The sequence below is a fragment of the Pinus tabuliformis genome, chromosome 1_2 (genome assembly GCF_031772625.1).
Source record: "Pinus tabuliformis cultivar Carrire ecotype Pingquan chromosome 1_2, CPIR1, whole genome shotgun sequence".
Lineage (NCBI taxonomy): Eukaryota > Viridiplantae > Streptophyta > Pinopsida > Pinales > Pinaceae > Pinus > Pinus tabuliformis.
The window spans coordinates 722,774,055-722,785,104 of record NC_142298.1 but is presented as its reverse complement, the minus strand read 5'-3'; positions in this window follow the sequence as shown (position 1 = coordinate 722,785,104).

Here is an 11,050-nt window from a genome sequence, read left to right as displayed (position 1 = left end):
TTGTGCTGGTGCTCTACTTTGCAGACTCTCCCAGACTCAGTTGGGAATTTAACTACCCTCCAAAATATTAACTTGTGCGGCTGCTACAATTTACAGACGCTCCTAGACTCAGTTGGGAAGTTATCAAACCTTCAAAATCTGGATTTGCACATCTGCTCCACATTGCAAAGGCTTCCTGACTCTACTAGGAACTTAAGAAGGCTTCAAAGTCTTGACATGGCGGGGTGCTCCAATTTGCAGATGCTTCCAGACTCAGTTGGGAACTTAACTAGCCTTCAAAAGCTTCACTTGACTCGGTGCTCCAGGTTGCAGACGCTTCCAGACAGGATTGGGAACTTAATGAACTTGCAATGTCTTCACATGGCGGGGTGCTCCACTTTGTAGATGTTCCCAGACTTTCTTGGGAACTTAACGAGCCTCCAACGTCTTGATTTGCGTTGTTGTTCCACTTTGCAGAGGCTCCCATTCACGATTGGGAACTTAACAAGCCTTTGAAATCTTAACTTGCAAGGTTGCTCCACTTTACAGCCACTCTCGAACTCGATTGGGAACTTAAAAAGCCTAAGAAGTCTTGACCTAGGCTACTGCTCCACTTTACAAACACTACCAAGTTGGGTTGGGAACATAACAAGTCTCTGAACTCTTAACTTGTACACGTGCTACAGGTTGCATATGCTCCCAGACTCAATCGGGAACTTAACAAGTCTCAAATATCTTTACGTGGGCAAGTGTTCCAATATACGAATGCTACCCCTAATTGAGCATTTCACGTCGTTGGAGGAGCTACATGTGTCAGGGTGTCCAAAACTGCAATGGGTTCATCGAGCATTAAATTATGATGACATTTCATAAAGAGTTTTGTGAAAACATATTTAGGCACAGCTAGGAAAAGAAAAGGTTGTTCGTTGTTCAAAATGTAATTTCAATTGTGCAACAGTTGAGCCGTGCAGCAGCACTAAGCTAATGACCGAGCGCTTGCATTCCTACCAAAACAGCGCCGGAAAGTTACCAAGGATCGGGAGGCATAAACACTCCAATATTATGAGAAAAACCAAATCGCAGGCAGGCAGTGGCAACGATAAGAAATATCGCCGATGAGCGATCGCTGATATCGCATCGGCGAAGTCGCAGTGGAGGACTTACAAAGATGCATTTAAAGGTTGCGATGAGCGATCGCCGATATCGCATCGGCGTATCACTATCGGCATTTTCAATATGGCAGGCTTTACCATGGGTTATGTTGCGACCCGATAACCCGGACCCGACGGGTATTCAAAATTTTGTTTAATATTATTTCAGTTCCGTAAGCGGCTCTTTTTCGTGTTTTAATGTATTTCAGGCATATATATATATATATATATATATATATATATATATATATATATATATATATATATATATATGATCGGAGGTATCGGCCCATAGCGCGATCGGCATATCGCAATCGGGGAAACCATGGGTACACAATCTTTTATATGAGTGCTATGCGATGAAGCCCGGACCCGATGGGTTTCCGAAGCATAATGGTTTAACTTTTGAAGTCCGTCAAAAGGAAACTTTATGTGTTCTGCAGTGCTTTTCATATATTTTCAAATATGAGGAGAAACGGAGAATTGGGGCGGAGCTAGTTAAGAGCGGACGTGAAGCAGTACAACAGTAGGCGACTGCATTCAATTCTTAGTATGGCCGAAGAAGGAAACAGGTTGCAATCCAACTCTTTCACATTGAATTTCTCAGCCACCACAGTAAATATGAAACTCAGTCGAGGACAAGAAGGACAACCTCGAGCAGCTCATAGCATGGGTCTCCATCCTCATTCATTAATTCGCTCAAATTTTGTATGTAATCAGTTTTTTATGTAGTTGTGTAAAAAAAAATGTAGTAGTGCTCAGAAGTCTGCAAAGAGAGTGAGTGCGTACAGAAGCGCAGTAGCGCAAGTGAATGTTTGTAATACGCAGCAGCGTAGCATACTGAAAAAACAATCTTTTAAACTTCCATTGTGTTAAAGATCCTGTAGCAGCATCAGAGTATTGTCTCTGTGTGCAGTTTATATTGTTTTTGGGATTTTGACAGACAAATCCCCAACAGTGGTATCAGAGCCAAGTCCAGGCTCTTTGAAGGGTTCAAAGAAGTTGAAGGAAGGATTCTTTTTGCAGCAACTTCTCCAGCAGTGTGAAGACTCAGGCAAAAGAATCCAAAGTATTTCTCAAGTTTTTTTGAGTGTTGCTGCTGAAGACAGTCTGTTATTTTAAATACACAGTGAAGTATTGGAAGCATAGTTAAGAGTGCAAAAATGGCTGGCACCAGCACCAGCAATAGCATGGATATGCAGCTCCCATTATTTGATGGTAAAAACTATGACTATTGGGCAATAACAATGAAATCCTTGTTTGCTTCCCAAGACTTATGGGAAATAGTTGAAGATGGTTTTGAACAACCAGCAAATGAAAATGAGTTTAATGCATTAACTCAGGGAGAGAAGGATCTATTAAAGAGCCACAAGAAGAAGGACTCAAAAGCCCTCTTCTTCTTGTATCAGGCAGTGCATGGAAGCATGTTTCCAAGATTAGCAGCAGCTAAGACATCCAAAGATGCATGGCAAACTCTCAAGACAGCCTATCAAGGCATGGAGAAAGTGAAGACAACGAAATTGCAGTTGCTAAGGAAAGATTTTGAGAACCTGTGCATGAAGGAGTCAGACAATATTGACTCATTCTTCACTCAAGTAATTGGCCTGGTCACACAAATAAGATCTCATGGAGAGATACTTGAAGAAAGGAGGATTGTGGAGAAACTATTGAGGTGCCTACCCTCAAGGTTCCATGTGATTGTCACCACCATAGAAGAGACAAAGGATCTCTCAAACTTTTCAGTTAATGAGCTTCATGCATCAATGATCACACATGAGCAGAGGTTGAGTAGAAATGAAAACTCATCTCTAGAGCAAGCCTTCAAGACCCAGATGTCCTTTGGAAGAGGAAGAGGTCAAGGCAGAGGAAACAAGAGAGGAAGAGGCAGAAGCCAAAACCGAGGTCGAAGGAACAGCTCTGCAAATGCTCAAGGAAGAGGCAGCAATCCAAATCAGAACCAAGGCCAAGGCAGCAGCCAACAAAGAGGACAACATCATGCTCAAGGACAAAGGTATGAAAAATCCAATGTCCAATGTTATTATTGTAAAAAATATGGGCATTATGCCAGTGAATGTAGGAAGAAGCAGCATGATGTGAATAATAGATCTAATGTAAATATTACTAGAGAAAATGTCAGCCAAGATAATGTATTGTTAGCTTGTAATATGGCTGAAACAAACAGTGAAGATATATGGTTTCTAGACTCCGGTTGCAGCAACCATATGACAGGAAACATAGCTTTGTTTTCTGCTTTAGATCAAAGTGTAAAGTCACAAGTCACACTTGGGACTGATAGCAAAATTTCTGTTATGGGTAAAGGTGAAGTTAAAATATTTACAAAGCAAGGTGAAAAGAAAACCATAGCAGATGTCTATTATGTTCCTGGAATGAGATGTAATCTTTTGAGTATTGGACAACTTGTCCAAAAAGGTTACAATGTTTTCTTTGAGAATGATGTATGCACCATCATGGATATAGCACCCAGCAAAAGATGCATTGCTGAAGTGAAGATGACGAGGAACAGGATGTTCCCTCTCAGAATAAGAGCAGAATTGAAAAACAAAGAAGTAATTGCAGCAGTTTCCCAAGAGGCTCTCCAAAGTGTGCCAAAGGATGAAAATTGGTTGTGGCACTTGAGATTTGGACATCTCAAATTTGGAGGTCTTAACTTGTTGAGCAGAAAAGGAATGGTAAGAGGATTACCATTGATAGAGAAACCTGACAGCCTTTGTGAAGGCTGCATATTGGGAAAACAACACAGAGAAAGTTTTCCATCAGGGAAAAGCATAAGGGCAAAAGCACCCTTAGAGATTGTCCACTCAGATTTATGTGGATCAATGCAAACCCCATCTTTAGCTGGCAGCCAATATTTTCTAACATTTATTGATGATTTTACAAGAAAGACTTGGGTTTATTTCTTGAAGAACAAATCGGAAGTGTTTGAAAAATTCCGAAATTTCAAAGCACTTGTGGAAAATCAAAGTGGGCTGCGTATTAAAGTCTTGAGAATAGACAGAGGAGGTGAGTATATCTCCAAGGAATTCCTACGATTTTGCAGAGAAAATGGAATTCATAAACAGTTTACAGCTAGGTACACCCCACAGTAAAATGGAGTTGCTGAAAGGAAGAACAGGACCATTATGGATATGGCGAGGAGCATGTTGAAGGCAAAGCATTTGCCAAATGATTATTGGGTTAAAGCCGTAAACTGTGCAGTATATATTTTGAACAGGTGTCCTACAAAAGCTGTGATGAACAAAGTGCCGGAAGAAGCATGGAGTGGGAGAAAACAAGGAGTCACCCACATGAAAATTTTTGGATGTGTGGCCTATGCACACATTCCTGATCAGCTAAGGAGGAAGTTGGACAGCAAAGGGGAGAAATGTATCTTCATCGGATACAGTGAGGAATCCAAAGCTTACAGGCTGTATATCCCATCCACCAAGAAATTCTTTGTGAGCAGAGATGTTCAGTTCATTGAGGAGGAAGCTTGGGATGGAAGCATAGAGAAAACAGTTAATGTTAAAAACTGTTTGTCTCATGATGAAGATGATGAAGAGGTGGTTGAAATACATCCCCAAACAGCAGCACCAACACAAGGACAGCAAGGAACACCCTTGAGAAGAAATGAGAGTGCTTCTCCAAGCACACCACAAGGAGGAGATTCAAGTGCATCTTCAAGCATTTGCACACCAAGTGAAAGAGGTAAGAAGTTTAGGAATCTAAGTGACATTTATAATGAAGGAATGAATTCCTTATTTGCCTTGTATTGTCATGTTGAAGACCCTATTCATTTTGAAGATGCTATTAAAGATAAGAAATGGATGGAAACTATGGATTAGGAGATGAATGCCATAGAAAGAAACAAGACATGGGATTTGGTTGAGCTACCAAAAGGTAAAGAAGTTATTGGAGTCAAATGGGTCTATAAGACCAAGTGCAATGCTGAAGGCAAAATTGAAAGACATAAGGCAAGGCTGGTCGTCAAGGGATACAAGCAGCAATATGGGAGAGATTATGAGGAGACTTTCGCACCGGTTGCAAGAATGGAAACCGTGAGAGCAGTGCTGTCCATAGCAGCACAAAACAAATGGAAAGTCTACCAAATGGATGTGAAGTCAGCATTCCTAAATGGAGTGTTAAAGGAGGAGGTATATATTGAGCAGCCTCTAGGCTATGAGAAGAAAGGCCAAGAACACAAAGTTTGCAAATTGAAGAAAGCTCTTTATGGGCTGAAGCAAGCTCCAAGAGCGTGGTACAGTAGAATAGATTCCTATCTACTGGAAAATGAATTTGACAAATGTGAGGGAGAACCCACTGTCTACATCAAAGAAAAGGATGGTAAGATTTTAATAGTTGTCTTGTATGTTGATGATGTGATTTTTACAGGTAATGATGACTACCTCATTGAAAATTTTAAATCAGTCATGAAAGAAGAGTTTGAGATGACTGACATGGGCTTGCTGAGATACTTCTTAGGGATAGAAGTAAATCAAAATGAAAATGGAATTTTTATCTCTCAAGCAAGATATGTAAATGAAGTGTTGAGCAGGTTTAATATGCAAGAATGCAAAGCAGCAAACACTCCCATGGTAATGGGATTAAAACTCAGCAAAGAGGACAGCAGCAAGGATTTTGATCCTAGCTTATATAAGAGCATAGTTGGCAGTCTTATGTATTTAACTGCAACTAGGCCTGACATAATGCATGCTGTTAGTTTAATTTCCAGATTCATGGAGAGGCCAAAAGAGGCACATTGGCAGGCAGCAAAGAGAATTCTGAGGTATATCAAAGGTACAAAAGGATTTGGCATCTTATATACTTTTTCAGAAAGTTCAGATTTAGTTGGATATACTGATAGCGATTGGGCTGGAAGTGTGGATGATCGGAAAAGCACATCCGGTTACGTTTTTCACATGGGTTCAGGAGCCATTTCATGGGCTTCCAAGAAACAACCAATTGTGGCGTTGTCTACAGCAGAAGCAGAGTACGTGGCAGCTACAGCAGCAGCATGTCAAGCAGTGTGGATGAGAAGAATGTTGAGGAGCTTAGGCCAAGAGCAGGCAAAAGCAACAGTGATTTATTGTGACAATAGCTCAGCTATTGCGTTGTCCAAGAATTCTGTGTTTCACAAGCGAACGAAACACATTGATACAAGGTTTCATTATATCAGAGAATTGGTAAGCAATGGAGAAATCAGTTTACAACATTGCAGGACTCAGGAACAGGTAGCAGACATTTTGACAAAGCCATTGGATCAGAAAAGCTTTGAATTTTTGAGGAAGTGTTTGGGTATGATTGAATGCCCAACAGTTGAAATTAAAGGGGAGTGTTGAAAATGTAATTTCAATTGTGCAACAGTTGAGGCGTGCAGCAGCACTAAGCTAATGACCGAGCGCTTGCATTCCTACCAAAACAGCGCCGGAAAGTTACCAAGGATCTGGAGGCATAAACACTCCAATATTATGAGAAAAATCCAAATCGCAGGCAGGTAGTGGCAGCGATAAGAAATATCACCGATGAGCAATCGCTGATATCGCATCGGCGAAGTTGCAGTGGAGGACTTACAAAGATGCATTTAAAGATTGCGATGAGCGATCGTCGGTATCGCATCGGCGTATCGCTATCGGCATTTTCAATATGGCAGGCTTTACCATGGGTTATGTTGCGACCCGATAACTCGGACCCGACGGGTATTCAAAATTTTGTTTAATATTATTTCAGTTCCGTAAGCGGCTCTTTTTCGTGTTTTAATGTATTTCAGGCATATATATATATATGATCGGAGGTATCGGCCCATAGCGCGATCGACATATTGCAATCGGGGAAACCATGGGTACACAATCTTTTATATGAGTGCTATGCGATGAAGCCCGGACCCGATGGGTTTCCGAAGCATAATGGTTTAACTTTTGAAGTCCGTCAAAAGGAAACTTTATGTGTTCTGCAGTGCTTTTCATATATTTTCAAATATGAGGAGAAACAGAGAATTGGCGCGGAGCTAGTTAAGAGCGGACGTGAAGCAGTACAGCAGTAGGCGACTGCATTCAATTCTTAGTATGGCCGAAGAAGGAAACAGGTTGCAATCCAACTCTTTCACATTGAATTTCTCAGCCACCACAGTAAATATGAAACTCAGTCGAGGACAAGAAGGACAGCCTCGAGCAGCTCACAGCATGGGTCTCCATCCTCATTCATTAATTCGCTCAAATTTTGTATGTAATCAGTTTTTATGTAGTTGTGTAAAAAAAAATGTAGTAGTGCTCAGAAGTCCGCAGAGAGAGTGAGTGTGTGCAGAAGCGCAGCAGCGCAAGTGAATGTTTGTAATACGCAGCAGCGTAGCATACTGAAAAAACAATCTTTTAAACTTCCGCTGTGTTAGAGATCCTGTGGCAGCATCAGAGTATTGTCTCTGTGCGCAGTTTATATTGTTTTTGGGATTTTGACAGACAAATCGCCAACATTAGCTGCATAGTTGAGGAAGAGATCACATGACCTCAGGACAGGTGGATACCCAAGCATGTTTAGGAAGAAAGAATTTACATATTCTACAATATAAAAGTACGATGGAAACTGAACGGCACTTTTTTAGGAGATGTGCAGATATTTTTTTTTGTTTAATATAAGAATATGGTAAAAATCAACAACATGCACCATATTTATTAAACAATTTGCTCAATAAAGAGATAAGCTAGGATTGTTACACTCCCCATGTTCAAATCTCTGGAGGCATCACCCATACGCTGTAGTGTAGGGAAATACAAGCAATAAAAAAGCAAGTCCCATCAACAACTACAGCCTCTAGAGTTTTGGTGTTTGAAATAAATTTGCAAAGAAACCCACCAGTGTTCTTGATAGCTTACATGGCTTATGCTGTCCAACCTAATCCGTAATCCGTGTCATTAAAATCGATCAAATCAATCAATAATTACAATCCTGCTCAAGAGGCCACCTCCTCACTACAGGCTGCATTCATAGATATGTCAGTATACCTTCAAAGGTATTTAACCATAAATGATTTCTACGATCTAAGGAATTCTCCGCATTTTATTTCGTTACTTGTTTTAAATATGAGTCGACTGCATTCATAGATATGTCAGTATACCTTCAAAGGTATTTAACCATAAATGATTTCTACGATCTAAGGAATTCTCCACATTTTATTTCGTTACTTGTTTTAAATATGAGTCGACGGTAAGAACAAAAATGGTCCTGAAAATTATTGCGTTCTAATTGAAAAAAATTAAAATATATCACCATAAAAACTAAAACTTCGAATATTTAAAATATAACGAGAACTTATTTAATACTTATTTTGGGTAAATATCTGGGTTATCAGAATGGTGATTGCAGCTTGTGAAAACTTGTTTTTTTTTTTTCTTAACTACATGGTGAATCTGTAATTGTTTGGATTGACGGAACACAACCCGCAAGCGAGATATACCATTTTTTTTTAATTACATGGTGAATCTGTAATTGTTTGGATTGAGGGAGCACAACCTACAACTCAGATATACCAAATTCTTATGATTTAGCAAGAGTCAGATGGTGATTGCTGCTGGTATTTGGAAACTTGCTTCTTCTTTCTTCCTTTTTCTAACTACATGATGAATCCGTAATTGTTGGGATTAATTTGTTTTTTTCTAACTACATAGTAAATCAGTAATTGTTTGGATTAGTTTGAGGGAGCACAACCTACAAGCCAAATATACCAAATTCTTATGATTCAGAACACTGATTGCGGCTTTTGGAACTTGCTTCTTCCTTCTTTATTTTTTTAACTACATGGTGAATCTGTGATTGTTTGGATTAATTCGCTTCTTCTTTCTCTTGTTTCTTGCTTCTTTATTTTTTTAACTACATGGTGAATCTGTAATTGTTTGGATTAATTTGCTTTTTTTTTTTTTTTTTAACTACATGGCGAATCACAACCTGCAAGCCAAATATACCAAGTTCTTATGATTTAGCAAGAGTAGAATGGTGATTGAGGCTTTTGGAAACTTGCTTCTTCTTTCTTTCTTTTTTCCACTGCATGGTGAATCAGTGATTGTTTGAATTAATTTGCTTCCTTTTTTTAACTACATGGTGAATCCCTAATTGTTTGGATTAATTTGAGGCTTGTGATTTAGCATTTTAACTACATGGCGAATCCCTAATTGTTTGGATTAATTTGAGGCTTATGATTTAGCAAGAGTGAGAATGGTGATTGAGGCTTTTGGAAACTCTCTTTTTCTTTTTTTCCTTTTTTAACTACATGGTGAATCCATAATTGTTTGGATTAATTTGAGGCTTATGATTTAGCAAGAATCAGAATGGTGATTGCGGCTTTTGGAAACTTCTTGTTTCTTTTTTTTTTTTTTTAACTACATGGTGAATCATAATTGTTTGGATTAATTTGCTTCTTGTTTTTTCTTTTTCTTTTTAACTACATTTCTTCTTTCTTATTTTTTTAACTACATGGTGAATCCGTAATTGTTAATTTTTTTTTTTTTTTTTAACTACATGGTGAATCTGTAATTGTTTGGATTAATTTGAGGCTTATGATTTAGCAAGAGTCAGAATGGTGATTTCGGCTTTTGGAAACTTGCTTCTTCTTTCTTCCTTTTTCTAACTACATGGTGAATCCCAAATTGTTTGGATTAATTTTCTTCTTCTTTCTTCTTTTTTTTTCAACTACATTCCTTCTTTATTCTTTTTTTAAACTACGTGGTGAATCCATAATTGTTTGGATTAATTTGAGGGAGCACAACTTATTTCTTCTTTTTTTTTAACTACATTTCTTTTCTTCTTCTTTTTTAACTACATGGTGAATTCGCAATTGTTTGGATTAATTTGAGGGAGCACAACATACCAAATTCTTATGATTTAACAAGACTCTACTCCTTGAGAAGAGATCACAGGAGGACACTATACTCAATGAGATTTGAACCGCGGTCTGGTGGGCTTCACCCAATGAAACTTATCGTTAAAACACACATCACTGTATTGTTTTTCTCTTCTTACTGAAATGTTGCAGAGAAATTTAATAGGTGCCTTAGATATCATATACCTATCAATAGATATGATATGTTGTCACAAATGATGTCAATTTTCAATCGAAGCTGAATTGTGTTAAAAGATAGCTAATTACTCTAGCATGAAGAGGTTGGCTAAAATTAGAGAGTTGGTTAACTGAATCAGGTTGAGTTAAGTTGAGTTAAGTCATAGTCCAATTAGTCTGTGGTTGCATGTCAAGTTATTTTAGGCAAGTGACTAGTCGGAAAAGGTTTAAATACCCTTCATCCGGTTTATTGTAATCATCAAGCTTTTGTGTGATCAATATAAAAGCGGCATCTTGTGTGTGTTCCGTGTGAATTATTTGTGTTATTTTGTGGATATCCTCCTCTTCCTTTCCAACAAATTGGTATAAGAGTCATGGAAGGAATATAGATCCATGGAGCCAATATAGCCAGTAAGGAGAGGGCCAAGTGAAAAAGATTGACCACTTTTTTCTTAAATTGCATTGTAAAATTGTTGCACTCTTAAGGAATTAGAAGTGTGCAAATTGGGTGTGAAATTTGCACCTTGTTAATGTAAAAACTGCGATAATAAATTCGCGAAATTTACATAGTTTCTCTGTGTCAAGGGTGCGCAAATCCCGTGAGTATTAAAAAGGTCATGCGTTAATTCAAAAGGTTCAAAGGTCACATCGAAATTCGTGAGTGGATTTTTTACTTAAGATTTTATTTGTGAGTGGAGCTTATCAAAGTTATTTTTCGTTAAAGTTTTGGTGGAAGGTTTTTTGGAAAAGGGCTATATAAAGTGTTTGATATAGCGTTTCGGGACCTTATATAGCGTGATTGATTTATAGTTTTTTTTATATAAAAAAATAATAGTGGGATTATTTATAAAGGCTTTGCAAAGCTTATAAAAGGAGAAAT